The sequence below is a fragment of the Magnolia sinica genome, chromosome 13, assembly GCF_029962835.1.
Source record: "Magnolia sinica isolate HGM2019 chromosome 13, MsV1, whole genome shotgun sequence".
Classification (NCBI taxonomy): domain Eukaryota; kingdom Viridiplantae; phylum Streptophyta; class Magnoliopsida; order Magnoliales; family Magnoliaceae; genus Magnolia; species Magnolia sinica.
Window position 1 is genome coordinate 387904 of NC_080585.1, and position 16971 is coordinate 404874.

Here is a 16971-nt window from a genome sequence, read left to right on the forward strand (position 1 = left end):
CACTTTAGAGCTGCCATATGTTGTGAGTACTTTGTCCCTTTTAAAGTGGAAATTCTGTCGTTTCATCAGCCATGGTCCACCAGTTTGTATTGTTTGATGACCTATTGATTGGTGGCCCCTAACTTGATGGATGATCCTATTGACTGGTGCACTGTAAATCCCACTGACGCAAAAGCTCAGACCCTTTGATAGGTGGCTAAACAAATAGACATTAAAGAAAGAAATACAGCAATAGTTCATATTGGAACAATAAAAAGGCCAATGTTATCTAGTTTGGTGCATGGACTATCTGGAGTGTGGCACGTCATATCAATGGTTTGGATCACTGAGAGGTGAGCCTCACTTGTGGAAATTGAAAACCCAAACGTACTGTGAAAACTCTTGGAGTTTTGTATAACCTCTTAAGAGCATGGTCTGTTCATGATAGGGCCCAGCAATGAATGGTCTGGATCACCAAAAGGTAGATTGTACCTGTATAGTTGTTGGGCCAATATTACCTGTCCATTTTGTAGCCATCTGTTGAGTGGTAAGGATTGTCCAATATTTTAAAACCATGTAGCAGATTACCCAGAACACAATGCAATGACACACAGAGATGCTGATAGGAGAAACTGCATTGGTTAGGCATGCTACCGCTACACCCCTGTTTGTATCTTAACAGTTGCTCGGGTTGAGCTTGTAGCAGTAAAACATTGGGTCAGCCAGGTAGAGAGTGAATGTTGCAGATCATATGTATCTTTTAGATCATGACCGATCAACATGAGGAAAACCTATCTGATAGGCCCCAAATTCGATTACCAATGGCCCAACTCTTCTATGAGCCGACCATCCTTATCATTGGTTCAGGAATTGTTGGCCATTTACGTGTAACATAGCTCTCATAACATCTGGTTCTGGTTATTCATGAATGGGGGTGGGGCCTTCAAGTTGACTGTGGATGGTCTTGATCGAATATTCAGTCATGGCAATAAGATGCTCTAGATAGGGTAACCCGCCAATGGGCCTTGGAAGGCAGGGTAAATGTGATTCCTGCTTGCTATCACTTTGGCCCGGTTTTGAGCCTGCTTAAACCTAACGCCCGGTTGGGGTTTTGCTTGTTATAACTTATTATTTTTAGGCCTCTTTGGAATATGCCTAAAAGTTAGTTCATCTCAGTTTAGTTAATCATTGTTATATATTGTAGATTATTAGAGATCAAGCTTTAGCTAGCCTCGACTGGATAAATCCGTCTTGACTCTTCCATTTGCTGAAGCATAAACTAATTGAGATTATATCAGCAAGCCGCAGAGCATATGCCCGAATTGATTAGGTCCTCAATGCCATGCAATGCAACGTGGGGGGAATGAGCACAGGCCTTGAGAAGGAAATGGGATGTAGCACGATGCTAATGTAGGGTTGAATAAAGCTATTCATAGTTGGACGGATGAGTGAACAAGTTTGTCACAAGGATTGACTTGAATAACTTGGATCAGGGTTTTTGGATACTCAGGCTGTTAAGGGTTGGGCTAGATTAGGCCGGCTTGGGCTGGACTCCTTTCCTTTGACTCTTATTTTTCCTTGGTGGAGCGATGAGATGAACTATGGATGAGAGATGCTTGGATGGTTGTTTGGATTTTCTAAGATGGTTGAAAATGAAAGGGGAGGGGGGTATTTATAGCCCCTTGGATTAGTTTTTTGGCAGTTACTGGGACCTCCTGGGGTAGAAAAGGGTTTAAGGGCTTGTATTGGCTGTTGCCACATGGCGGGATCTGAGCGGTTGGATTGAGGGCATGGATCATAATTTGGGCACACATGCTATAGAGCCTAGGAACCTCACATCATATGTACCCTCTCCTGATAAAGCAAAAGAGCTGCCACATGGAATCGTGCCAAATTTTGGAAGTGTGAGGTCATCACCCTACTTAACCTCCTTGCGAAAATTGGAGAGATTCCACATGGTGGGTGGCACCATGGTTGCCACCCAGATCATGGATTGACTCCAAATTTTGTGGGGGTGCTCTTGAGGTGGTACATTGCCTCTAGTTCAATCGGATTTGCTTTATTATGGTCATAGATGTTAATGGGCCTATGCTTGGGCTTGAACTAGGTCTGAACAGGGCTTGGCTTCGGGCTTGGCTTTGGGTTGATTGAGTTGATTGGATTGAATAGGTTGATTGGGTTGACGAGGCTTGCTAAGTTTGACTGAGTTGATTGGATTGATTGGGCTGACTGAGTTAACTTGTGAATTCAGGGTCACACCAAAGGAAATAATTTAGAGAAATCCATTCCAATCATTAGATTTCAAACCAAAATATAGGTCAAGGGCCCAAATATCAGACATATCCTTGATTTACGCGGGCTGTGCCAAGGGAAATAGTGTGGAGAATGAGCATTGCAATGTACATTGTTTCCAATCACGGGGTTTACCTGAACTATCGATGGGGTTTAGTTTTGGACCCTAGGTTTAACATGGGGTGAAACATGTGGTGGGAGGAGTGAATTTCATATGAACATGACGGTCGGGTCCACCTGATCTACTGACCCCTTGCTTGCACCACTGAACCCAATTTTGGTTAAAGAAATCTAATGAGAGGTACAGGGATGATAAAACTTGAATCAATGGTGTAGCTTATTAAAAACCATTTTGAAAAAGGTGAGGGGATATAAATACTTAATTAATGAGGTAGTAATTGGTAAAAATCCTAAAGAAATATGACCTCTAATAAATCGTTACAAAAAGTTTGCTAGAATACATCTTGACCATTGCAATATGATACTTTGGTACTAAAGGTATTAAATCGTATTATTTCAACCATTGAGATTTGTTGTCAATTGGACAGTCATCATGACTTAAATAAAATCAAAGGTATGAAACGTGAAATCTTAGATTTTTTTTTTTTTTTTTGGCGAGCCCTATCACATAAAACAGTTTGAATTACTGAAAAGAATCCAAATCCAATAAACAAAAAATCCACATGCTGGTAAAAGCTCTAATCACAATTAATAAAAAAAGGGACTGACTAATTTTAGGCTTCTTCTAAAGTGGCCCTTAGCTTTAGGGTTCCAACATAGCCAAGACATTCTGTAAGGAGAGCATTTGAGTGGAAAGATCCCGAGAGCCACATTTCAGAGAGAGAGAGAGAGAGAGAGAGAGAGAGAGAGGATAATATAGAATGACTATTAGGGCTGTCAATGTGCATGGGTTGGGGTTGGCCTAACAAATGCAATATTTGAATAGAGTTAACAAATAGGCCTAGGCCCATTGACAAGCCCAAAATGGTAATGAGGTCTTAAAGATAAGCCCAGCCATTCCAGCATGGTTAAGCTATATCCATAGGCCTGTCTACTTAAAATTTCAAGCTCAAATATACAATGCAGCAAAAGCCTCCTCAAGGGCTGATGGAACTTTTAAAGTTATTCCAGTTATTAAACCATTGGGATGGTAACATGTTTGCACACTCCTTTATATTTATTGTGTAGCTAAAGTTTCAATCAATCACTGCCCTTATTTAGTGAGGTATTGGGGTTACCTAACATCAAATTAATGTTGGAAAGATACAATGGCGGTTGTCTCAAGCAATAGAAACAGAGGGAAAGGATGTTCATGTGGACGTGGAACATTTTTTGCTATCAAGTCTCTGTGGTTACGACACGAGTACGCATGCGCGAGGGGGATGTCTTCGTTTTCTTCCGCCTCTCGCAATCGACAACCGCGTTTAGGCCAAAAATCGTACACGTCTTCACGTGCTTACCAACGACTCCTTCGGTTGCCTATTATGCCACGTGGCACTACTCCAACCATACATATACCGATAGTCCTGCATGATTGTGTGTGTAGTCCTGCTGCTCGTCCTTTTACTTATCCGAATCTACTCCCTTCGCACTTGTATCGATGCATGTCACTTTCGTCTAAATAATGGAAGGTCAAAATTGTACAAAAAAGATGGACGGTTAAAAATATCAACTTTGGTGTCCATATTCTGCTGTGCTGTGATCTGACGAAATCTCTGGATATCTTAATTACATGCCGTCGTAATTGCCACGTGTAAAAGGGTATTGGCCATCCGAGAATTGCTGTTGTTGATAGGCCTCTTGTCTTCCAAAAATTTTGGCACTGCGGGGAGAAACCTGTTAAATGAAACTGGAAAGGAGAAAAGAACTAGTCAACTCTTTTTTAACCATTTTTACTTGTGTAGTCAAAGGTTTTGTATCTGTTAATATTTTAATTTTTTTAAAAAGTTAATTTTAAGGGATTTTCACAGCAAAATACCCTTCGGAATTAGGTTTTTCCAAATAGTGCCTCCAGTAACCATTACCCATGGGCAGTGGGTTTTAAGAGGAAAAATTATATTACTGACCATCTTTGCTCCCTTTTTTTTTTTTTTTTCCTTTACATCTAAGTGGAAAATCTAAAAATATAGGGAATGTGTCTCATATCCAACCCATCTAATAATAGATGCACACCAACATTACTAATAAACTAAAAATACGGCGGATTCAATCATAAGATGGGCCAATCTATAAAAAATAATGTACATCATTTAAAATATCACACTTCAAGTGTAGCCCATTTGATGATCTGATTGACCTGATGTTTTGTTCATGCTATTACTATTGTGTGGTGCATACATTAGACAGGTTGGATGTTATAGGCATCACCACGTGGCCCCACAAATTCGGAGTTTCACTATTTTTTAAAGAAAAAAATTTTAAATGAGGTCTTTTTGTAATTTCATCCACTCAAAAAGCACAACCATGTAATCTCTAGTCTTGAAGGCATTATTGGCTAAAATATAGATTCTTAAGAATTTTGTTATAAAAATTTCTATTTCTAATTATTTTAATAGTGGTTTTTCTTTCTAACTATTTTCACATATTTCTCCCTTACTTTTACATGCACAAATAAGACGGGCTTGCGCTAGACTTAGCTCAGCCCAACACCGGCATAGTCCTCTCCTTAAAAAATAAAATAAAATAAAATAGAAATAATAAAAAATAATAAAAATAATGACATTTCTTAAATAAACTGATTAGATAGTTGATAAAACCCTTATTTCTTAAATAAACTGATTAAGTGGGTTACATATCTATAAAAATAATGGTCGTCATTCAAGATGCATGAATTGCTTAATTGAAAATTAAAATGACATTTGAAAGATGTAATATATATGAAGTTACGTAAAGCTTGGGCTAAGTTAGGCTAAGTTGGGATAAATTGGCTTGAGCTCAAGCCCAATTGATAAAATTAACCAAGCCATGCATGTGGTGCCTGACTTGGGAAGAGAGCCAAGCTTATAGCCCAAAGCCAAGTCAAGTTGTTGCACCATCTTTTCCCACAAAAGCACATAAGAAACATGTAAATTATAATTAAACCATTTAATTATAGTCAACCCCACATTAACAGGATCATAAACTAAGCACATAACTCAAAATTAAACCATCTAAATAATAGGTGTCATTTTAAATGAATCATAAACCATAGTAAAATAGTGAAAATAATATTTTAATTGCCTTATGGACATTATTTTATAAATTTATTTTCAAATTTAGAATAATACATTTTTAGCCAATCTGTGTTCAAAATTGTTCCATGTTAATATATGTTTATCAGATAGGATTAAGTGACTTTTTATTTTTATTTTTAACCATGACAAAAATTTTGTTGCTGCAGCCTGCATTGTCTCTCATTCCGGTGTCCTGGAGGACGCTGCTAGCCCTGCACGCACCCTATTCCAAGTGCATCTTTATTCGTGATACACATGCCAACCTAGTACAGTTGTTGCACCTCTGATCCATGAAAATAAATTTTTGTCACCAATCACAGAGCGTGCCATGGTTTTGGTGGTTGATCCTATCAACCGGAATATGTTTGAGCCATCTCTCAGTCTACACGTGGCTTGTAGATGCATGCATCGTGACTGTCTGTCTTGTTTGCCCCATTGCGGATGGCAAATGCTGAAAAATAAAAAATAAAAAATCACACCATTAGGATGATCCAAGCTTCATAATCGGCCACCTTCAGATTGACAGCAGAAACAAAGATAATTAATTAATGGCAGGCATTAGACGGGAACAAGTGTAGAAAACTGATGGTTATGATTGCTTAAGGGCCACTGGATGAACGGTTCCAGTTGATGTCTCCCCCTCGCCAGTGTCAGCTACACATTGCACCACCATATTCCTGTTTGATTTCTAGCCGCACCTTTTTCATTTGGAGGCTATATTGCCTTACAAGAACCTCGTGTTACACGTGTTTTTGTTGGGTCCTCTTCACGTGAAGGTGGATCCACATGTGTGGACCTAAGTAGTTTTTAATTTTCACATGTACCTAAGCTGTGTTTCTTTTGCCATATGTGTGAGAGGTATTTTGCTCTTTTAGCTAAGCAAGTAAAATAAGAGAAAAGAAATTTTTGTTTACAAAGAGTTTTGTAACAGCATTGAGAGTTTTCTTTTTTGAAAAATACAAATAGGTAAAAGAGGAGGAGACAGTAGTATAGAAGAAAAAGGTCAGGAGCTTTTTACCACCAAATCACAATATTAATTTTTTCAATTGTCTTCTCTATTTTATGTTACTTGTAATTCATCTTTGGGTGGCATAGTTGAGATATCTAAGAGAAGTTTTTTGATAAATATAGTTTTTTTTTTATTATTATAGTGGATTTGTTTCGGATTAAATTTTGTGATTGTTTCTTTCATATTAAAGGATCTTTCTTGTAAATTTTTTTAGGGTCTCTTGCATCCTACATATTTGATAATTTGCTTATTTGTGTTGGAAGTGATTTTCATCCATTAAGTCTCTTAAATTGTTAATCCCACATAAAAGGAACATTTTTGCCCAATAAAACAGTGCCACTTGTACATTTGAGAGGTAAGCCAACTGTAAAATGGATAAAAATGCCATTTCAGCTAAAAATATTCTTTTCACAGCGACCCACCTCTGACCTGCGGTGCTTTTGATTTCACCATGTCATGGAGATTCCCCTTACCCCTTGTTACAGCAAGTCTGAGACGGTCACTTTTCCATTTCCTAGGTGCAATTTTCAAGGCGATTGCACTGGTTGCGCCCCTGACTGTATACCTTGTCACAGCACAGCCATTATTATGGACAAGGGCCCACTAGTTTTACTCTAGCTTTAGGGGCCGGTGTCAATGGCCGGATTTGAGCCAGGTGCCATAATTAGTTCCTTTATCAACCGAGATATGCAAGTTGCCTGTAACAGCCGGTGTGACCGAAAGAGATGTGTGGGCAACACAGCGAGGACGGTGTCACATCCACTTTGTCTGCCAGTATCATAAGATCATTTTAAGATGCGAGCTTAAAATGAGGCAGATCCTAAACTGAAGTGGCCCACACTACAAGAAACAGATGTAGTGCGCAAAAGCAGACCATTGACACCTTATGAGACCCACAATGATCTATATATGCCATCCAACGCGTTCATTTGATAATTCCCACCATGTCTAAGGAAAGCACATATATCATCCTGATACAAAACTTGTGGGCCCCATATCTGTTTTGGTTTCAAATTGAAGACTGTCAATGGGTGAGGTTCGTCCATAGGATCTGATTTGGTTTCAAAACATTATAAACATACCTGTATTATATATATATATATATATATATATATATATATATATATATATATATATATATATATATATATAAACAGGTAAACCTGATTTCTAATGGAATCTGAATTGCTGGATCTAAATTTGGCACACTTACTAACTGGGACTAAAATGTGGACCCAGATCCATCCATAGATGAACGGTGAATGCTTCCCCCTTCAAACCATGCATTTTTCCGTCACAGACAACCAGAAGTGTTTCTGGTGTAGTAGAATATTCAAAGAAATGGGTGGGGAGACACCATAAGCGTCTGATTGATTGATGAGATGCAGGCACCAGGCCCATGTAGTAGCATCACATCCTGAAAGCTCTCACACACAGACACTTACCACTCACCATGTCTTCTCACCAATATTCCATAATAAAGCGGTCTATAATGGAGCCTCACATGTTGTTTTTCCGGTGGGCATGGCAAACACTTGTTCAATTGAAAATGCTTCCTCCGTTTACTAATTTACTTGGAAACTTCTACTGTTACTCCTCACTAGGGTGCCATACACGTAAGATGCGCATTGAGAGAAAGGAAGAGAGAGACATATCAGACGGTAAAGTTGGAAAACACTTCACCTTTGACCTTTTTTTTTGGTAGTGCTCATGGTTTAATGTGCATAAAATCTTTGGTGTCAATCAGGTAAACCATGCCTCCCATTGGCCTTTATTCAAAAAAATGAGGTGTACTTATATATATTAAAAAATCTTGAAAAAGGAAAAAAAAAAAAAAAATCCTTTGCATATTGGATAGGGAGGTGACTACCAGTTGGTGCAACGTGGGCCCATCACGATGTATGTGTTATATCCAAGCTGTCCATCCATTTTTCAAGATCATTTTAGGGTATGATAAAAAAAAAGGCATATCAAAATGAAACAATGGTGATTGAATGCCCACCATTAAAAACTTCCTACGGCCCGCTTTAAAGTTTATTTTCCATCCAATTTATTGATTAAGTAACATAAACCTGTACCACGGAAAAACATAGGTACAACTTCATCCAAAACTTTTTTGGTCCCCCAAGAAGTTTGTAATGGTTGACATTGAATCACTACTATTTTATTTATTTATTGTGTGGTCCACCTGGGAGTTGGATTCATGTCATTTTTTACTCTTGTAATGAGATGATATGGTAAAATGGATCATCGGTGTAGATAAAACACATACATCATAGTGGGGCCCACAAAGCACCGTATGTAATGTGTCAATGGTTGAAGCTTCAGCCTAAAAAATAGAATTTGGAATAGGCCAGCGTGATGGCCCCGCCTGAAATAGTTCAAAATCCAGGCCGAGACCTACCCCAGGCCTGGCCGTTAACGGCCCTAACCATCTGCAAACAACATCCTTGTTAAGGCAAGTTAAAGGATATGCAGCTCACACTTGGATTTTTGGGTTGCATCATTTTTGGGCTCATACCTGACGCAGGGGAGGACATGAGGTCAAGCACCATCTTCCTCAAGAGGATAACTATTCCGAATCCATGAAACTTCTCTACACTCCTCACAGAGACTTCTCGAATCCATGAGGAAAGAAAGCAAGAAATAGAAATAAATTCTAATAAATTCGAAATTGATTAATGAATGAATAAAAATAAGTTCACAACCCTTTAAATAGGGGTACCAAGCAATGGGAAAGAAATCAGAATCAAACTACAACTAAAACTCCTAGAATTCGTGACTTACTATAAATAGTAAACTTACTATTTATAGACGGCCGTGATGTCTACTAGTGCGCAAGGTTTTCGGCCAAAAATAGTAAGTGTCCTATTTGGTTTCACCAAACTGTTCTCCTAATTTTTCTAAGCTTTTTTCACGTTGGATGCAACTCCTAAAGCCCAACGGATGAAGAGTTATAATCAAACGAAAACTTACTATTTATAGTAAAAACGAAATTAAAATAAGGAAACGATCGTCGATCTGGCGGTATTTAGCAAATCTGGCTTGGGCAACTCGGCATAGCAGGGTTGGTTGGCTAAAGCAGTTTGTTCTACCCCAAAATTATATATTTTAGGTCAGATAACTCATTCTGGATTGCGAGATACGCCCGATTTAAGGTCTGATGGTCTGGATCACTTCTGTCGTTAACCGAGCCTTTTCTGATCCATCTTGGCCTTGTAACTGTCCATGACCCACTCTACATCAGTCTCCTCCACTTTAAAAGAACTCGTCATCGAGTTTTCGTCATGCTATGGTTCATGATACTCGGCTAAGTTCGTGACATTGAAAGTCTGTGAGATTGCCATGTCATCTGGAAGATCAATAACATAAGCGTTGTTATTGATCTTTTGGATGATTGATATCGGTTCAAATTTTTTATTCTTCAACTTGTTGTACATTCTGGTCGAAAACTTTCTTTGCGCAGATGGACCATTACTTGGTCGCCCACCTCGAACACTTTTTGTCGCCGATGCTTGTCCGCTTACTCTTTGTACTTTTCGTTTGAGGCATGTAGCTTGGTCTGTACCTCTGCATGAATGCCCATGATCTTGTCTGCCATATATTCTGCTGTAATGCTTATGCCTGGGAGTTTGGGCAGAGGAACCAAGTCTAGTGTGTGGTGAGGTACTCGTTCATAAATAACCTGGAATGGGGATTTCCTCATCGAGCGGTTCACCATGTTGTTGAATGCAAACTTCGCTTGAGACAAAGTCAAATCCCACTGCTTCAGTTTTCTCCTGAAATACATCGAAGGGGGTTTCCCAATGTGCGATTCACAACCTCGGTTTGCCCATCAGTTTATGGGTGGTAGGCGTTGCTGAACTGAAGTCGTGTATCAAATTGAGTCCACAAAGTCTGCCAAAAGTGGCTTATGAACTTCGTGTCACAGTCAGAAGTAATAGTCTTGGGAACCTCGTGTAGCTGCACAATTTCTCTGAAGAATAGATTCGCCACGTGTGTTACATCGAGAGTCTTCTTGCATGGAATAAAGTGCACTATCTTGGAGAAATGATCTATTACCATGAACATCAAATCCATGCCGCGTTGTTTGTGGGAGACCAAGCACGAAGTCCATAGATAAATCCTCCCAAGGGCTGTCAGGCACGGGTAACGAGGTGTAGAGGCCCATATTATGAGATTGTCTTTTAGAGGTATGACAAATATAACAATTGGACTACCTTTCCCACATCACATACCAATTGCAGCCAGTAATACCGTTCTTCAAAAAGAGCTCGCGTCTTGTTTCGCCCAAGGTGTTCACTGAGGCCACTTCCATGTAGCTCTTAGATTATCTGTTCTCTTAGCGAACTTTTCAGGATGCACAGTCGCTTTTCCTTGAAAAGGAACCCGTCTTGCATATATAAGTCGTCAGAGTGACCTTCTTGACATCTAACCATTATGTTCTTGAAGTTGTCATCGTCGGCATATATGTTTTTAAGGCGTTCGAACCCGACAGCCTCATTACTTATAGTAACTAACAAAGTTACACGGTGACTCAGCGCATCGGCTACTTTGTTCTATTGCCCTGACTTATGTTTTAGCATGAACATAAATTCCTGCAAAAATGAGATTCATCTAGCATGCACACGGTCAATGTTGCCTTGATTATTAATGAATTTGAGAGCTTGATGGTCCGTGTAAAGTATGAATTTCTTTGAATTAAATAATGTCGTCAGTATCACTGTGCCTGGACCACCACGTATAACTCGATCTCATATGTAGATCACTTCTTGCGTGTATTGCTAAGTTTCTCACTGTAGAAGGCTACTGGCCTACCTTCTTAAGACAAAATTCTCCCAATCCTAACATATGAGGCATCATATTCGACTTCAAACAGTTTATCGAAGTTGGAAAGTACAAGAACCAGGGTCATGGATAATCCGTGTTTGATTTCGGCAAAGCTCCTGTCGGTTTCGTCAGTCCACTGAAACTGCCATTTCTTTATGTAATCTGTGATTGGTGACACAATGGTACTGAAATTTTTCATGAACCGATGATAGAATGTCGCCAGTTCATGAAAACTTCGTACTTCGTGAATATTTGTGAAAATCGGCCATTCTCTGATTGCCTTTACCTTTTCCTCATCCATCCGAATGCTCATGGATGTTATGACAAAACCCATAAACAATAGGCTATCAATCATGAAGCTGAACTTTTTAAAATTAAGATACAGTTTATTTTTAGTGGGCACTTAAAGGACCTTCTTGAGGTGTTCCATATGGGTGGTTTCATTTTGACTTTATATCAAAATATCATCGAAATAAATCACAATGAACCGCCCAATGAAATGTTTTAGAACTTGGTTTATCAATTTCATAAATGTGTTAGGCGCATTTGAAAGACCGAAGGGCATGACCATCCATTCGTACAATCATTCTTTAGTCTTAAAGACCGTTTTCCACTCATCACCTAGCCGTATTCGAATCTGATGGTAGCCGCTCCTTACGTCCAATTTAGAGAATATTTTTGCGCCCTCTAATATGTCCAACATATCGTTCAATCGTGTATATGAAACCTGTATTTTATGGTGATTTCATCTTCTCGACCAAAGCATCTGCCAAATCCTTAGCCCTCCAAGGAACATAATCTAACCATTGCCTGATGAATTTTCTAGTTTGGAACGTTAGAGGGCTCAATAGACCCTCTATGCAAAAAGAGTTGAAGGACTTCATTGCTCATCTTAAGCTCTCCTTTGTTTGTATTGTAGAATCCCATGTCTGCAACTCTAATTTGTATGCTACTTTGTAATTTCATCTTGCCCCCTTCTTGGAATTATGCTTCGAATGCCACTGACTGTTCTTATTGTAGAATCAATATTGCGTGGGATCCTTACTCTTGCTCGGGTGGTCGACTCTCAGGAGTTACAACACCCGGTCAAGGGTTAGAGTATCCATAGTGGGTGAAATTCCACTAGCGTGAGTGTGTGGGGGTGTGTGTGTGTAAAAAAGATTTAAAAATTCTATATGGTTAAGAGAAAAAGGCCCTCCACTTTAGAAGTTTCAAGTGGTCCCTCTAGATCCATATGGGCTAATATGTTCTTTCGACTATCCTTGATGAAGATATATATGTTATCTCGCCCTTTATGAGTGGCGTCATGGTTAGATTGTCAGGGTCGACCGAGTTGTATGTGACATGCTTCCATGTCAACCATATTGCATACTACTTCATCCTTATAAGGTTTGCCAATTGAAAAGGATATGGTGCACCGTTCAGTTACCTTTGTTTAGCTGACCTTTTTGATCTAACCGATTGTGTATGGGGAGGGATGACGCGCCGTTTTCAATCGTAATTTTTCACCATGACCTTAAAGACGATGTTCTCGTTGCTTCCACGGTCAATGATCACGTCGCAAACATTTCGATTCATCGTACACCTAGTGTGGAAGATGTTATGCCGCTGTGGATGCACTTCTTTTCTTCGCACATATAATAGCCGCCTCATAACAAGCGACTCGCTGTGATCTTGCTAAACCTAACCTGAATCATCTGCCTTGTCCTCGGTGGCATGCTCCTATTCTTCAACATCTGTATCTTCATAGGCGTTATCAACATTACCATTATTGATGGTGAGGTTTGCCACTTTTCGCTGGGGATAACTATTTGATAGGTGGCCCGGTTGGCCACAACGATAACAGTTGTCGAGCCTTGGCTGACCATAGGGGTTCGGGATTCTACTTGGATCAGCAGCAGTCGATACGCCCCTTTGGGGTCTAGCTTGCCCACTTTCCTGATCTCGGTTCTCAGACGTAGGAGGTTAAGTGCGTGCTCTTACGGGCTCCTTCCCCTTGGGCTATAGAGCTCCCTGGGGTAGACTTGCCGCAGGGATCCTTGCGGTAGGGTAGGTCTATGTGTTAGGACGTTTAAGTTGCGCTTCTGCTCGAGTAGTCAACTTGATCGTATCATTCATTGTCCAAACAGACTGCATCTGAACCCGATCCTAGATGACCATAAGCAATCTACCGTTGAATCGGGCGACTTGCTGCGATTTAGTCTCGACCAAATCGTTACGTGCTGCCAGGCTGTAAAATTCTTCTGCGTATTCTCTTACCGACCGACTACCCAGTCGACAATTTTGGTATTGTTGGAATAATACCTAATCGTAGTCGTTAGGGAGAAATCGAGCACATAGTAGCTGCTTCATCTGCTACCATGTGCGGATTGATGCTTTCATCTGCCTAGTTCGTGCGAGTTGCAGCTGTTCCCACCAAGTTGAAGCTCCTCCTTTCAACTTGTAGGCCACGAGCTTGACCTTCTTTGCTTCAGGGATGTCCATATAGTTGAAAAATTGCTTAACTTCAGAAAGCCAATCGAGGAAATCCTCAATGTGTAGTTGGCCATTGAAGTTAGGAATATCAACCCGCATCTTGAATTCTCGATCTGTTCGATCTACTCAATCGTCGCCTTGTCTGGAGTGTTGGAAGATTATGTAATCGATCTCCTCCTCACTAGATTCCCATTCCTTAGGAATGACCCTTGGATGCACTACCGGTATTGGCGATTACGAGTTTCAGCAATTGGCAGAGGAGAATTACCACCAGGAACACGGAGTTGCCTTAGAGTTTCCGCTAAGAGATCCGCTATGCAGTCGATGAAAGCCTGTAGCCCTTGCATGGCTTGTTGATTCTCTTACTGCGCTGCTTCGAAAGCTGTGGCCATTAAAGGTAAATTTCCTGAAGCACCGCTCCTTGGATTGTTACCTGACTTGTCGTTAGAAGCCATCTATCCGAGGAAAAACCTCGCTTTGATACCAAACTGACGCAAGGGAGGACGTGAGGTCGAGCACCGTCTTCCTCATGAGGATAACTATTCCGAATCCACAGAACTTCTCTGCACTCCTTATAGAGACTTCTCGAATCCACGAGGAAAGAAAGCAGGAAATAGAAATAAATTCTAATAAATTTGAAATTGATTAATGAATGAATAAAAACGAGTTCACAACCCTTTGAATAGGGGTACCAAGCAATGAGAAAGAAATCAGAATCAAACTACAACTAAAACTCCTAGAATTCGTGATTTACTATAAATAGTAAACTTACTATTTATAGACGGTCGTGATGTTTACTAGTGCGCAAGGTTTTTGGCCAAAAATAGTAAGTGTCCTATTTGATTTCATCAAACCGTTCTCCTAATTTTTCTAAGCTCTTTTCACGTTGGACACAACTCTTAAAGCCTAACTGATGAAGAGTTATAATCAAACTAAAACTTACTATTTATAGTAAAAACAAAATTAAAATAGGAAAACGATTGTCGATCTGGCGGTATTTCGCAAATCCGGCTTGGGCAACCCGAGGTATCTGGGTTGGTTGGCTAAAGTAGCTCGTTCTACCCTAAAATCATATATTTTACGTTAGATTACTCATTCCAGATTGCGAGATACGCCCGATTTAAGGTCCGATGGTCTGGATCACTTCTGTCGTCAACCGGGCCTTTTTTGATCCATCTTGGCCATGTAACTGTTCATGACCTACTCTACATCAATACCGTAAAATGAGCTGGCAAAATGGATACACCGAGTGGATAAAACATATACATCACATGTGCCCCCACAAAGCTTGGGTCACGTGGTGCTCCGGGAACTTAGTAAGAATCACTTTTCAAGATAATAAAAACTTTGATACTTTATAAAAGTGCAATAGATGTCATGCAAGAGGTTAAAAATATCACACGTGGCATACTAGTAGTCAAAACTGTCCAAATTATGATAACTAGATGGATCATGAATCCAAAATTGAACTTATTCCATCATCTAACTATCAAACTGCTGAACATTTATTAGGTGGTTAAATGAAAAATATCCAAAGGTTTTATTTCCATAAACAAGCATTCACAAATAAGAAGCCACCATTGTTCAACTAAAATCTGTAATTGAGATTGTGTCTTGGCCACGGAAGGCTCAATTTTGTCCTCTTTCTTTCTTTCCCTTTTTTTTTTTTTTTTTTTTTTTTTTTTTTTTTTTTTTGAGTTAAGATATGACATGTGTATAATTTATAAGTGCCTTCATATAACTCCTCTTAAAATTTTTTATTGTTGATCATTGCTAGCCCACCTACAGATGCAATAAAGTTTATGTGCATGCCACACATGTGCCAACATGGCACCATAGGTCTGAGGTCCAATCCATCAGTAAAAATGTACCATTATATTAATTCCCTAACTCAATAATCAATTTGATCCACCTGCTAGTGGTCTATAGTTTGCAAAACAAATGTACAGCTTGAAATACTTGGATGGATTTTTTACCAACCCATCCACGTGTGTTCCAATATTGGTATCCACAAGCTCATGGAACCTGATCTTTTTTTGGAGAAAACATGTACAAGGTTGGACTAACCTGATGGATGGATTAGATTGGGCCATTCAAGCACATGTGTGGCGTCTAGCCGAGCTTTAGTGCATACGCACGTGTTTAACGAAGCTCTTCGCTTCTTTTCCTGAAAACTTGAAATTGTAAGGAATTTTGGATAAAAATACACAAAGTGGGCATCTTTATAATTTTAGAGAATAATATAACAAAAGTTAAGAAAACTATATTTTTTGACAATAACTTAATTAATGAGGTATCTCAATGAAAATGTAATTTAAAAAGGTACATAAAAAATGTCCACTATTGCTTGCGTTATGGTATGCACAGAAAGATTACCTATTATGGGTAGACTTCTAAGATGTTAATTTCACCACCATTTTATTAAGTTTGCATTTTATTTTATTTTTGGGTTAGCTGGTTAGTACACACCCATTGCGGATGGACTTTACAAATGGTAAAAGCCATTACGGATGGAGCATAGTCTTCACGTCGAGTGGACAATCGATCGTGACTATCTAATTTCACTCTCTACCGATCGAGAGCATTCTTTTTAACCACTACATGATTGTACAATCATTCCTCGGGTACAATTTTCTGTTTATTCTCTGTCTTTTGGTCGGACTGGATTGAAATTCATGCATGCCCTGAAAAGCGGAGGATGGAAATCATGGAACACCACAACTTTAATAAAATAGTTGTTAACTATCACTGTAGTCTACTTTCGGCTTTTCTCTCTAGTAAACATATGCACGATTGAATGCATGTACACCTGGACCGGAATCCTCTGCAACACCGAAGCTCAATGGGGCCACACCCAACTGTTTGTGTACAATCCACTCATATCAGCTTCGTCATTTCATTTTCACTGTATCCGACAAAAATCAGCTTATTGAAATTTTAAATGGTTCATGCCAGGGTACAATGTAAAATCACGCCTATATCCACAAAATTCGCTCGGTGTGGCCCATCTGTGCTTTTGATCAGGCTCGGTGCTCACCATCCCATCCTCACCTTTCCCTATGGTGTGGCCCACCTGAATTTTGGATTAGCTTGATTTTTGGGCTTAAATCCGAAAATGAGGTGTCCCATATGATAGACGGTGAGGATTTCTTAATGCATCATGGTGACATCATA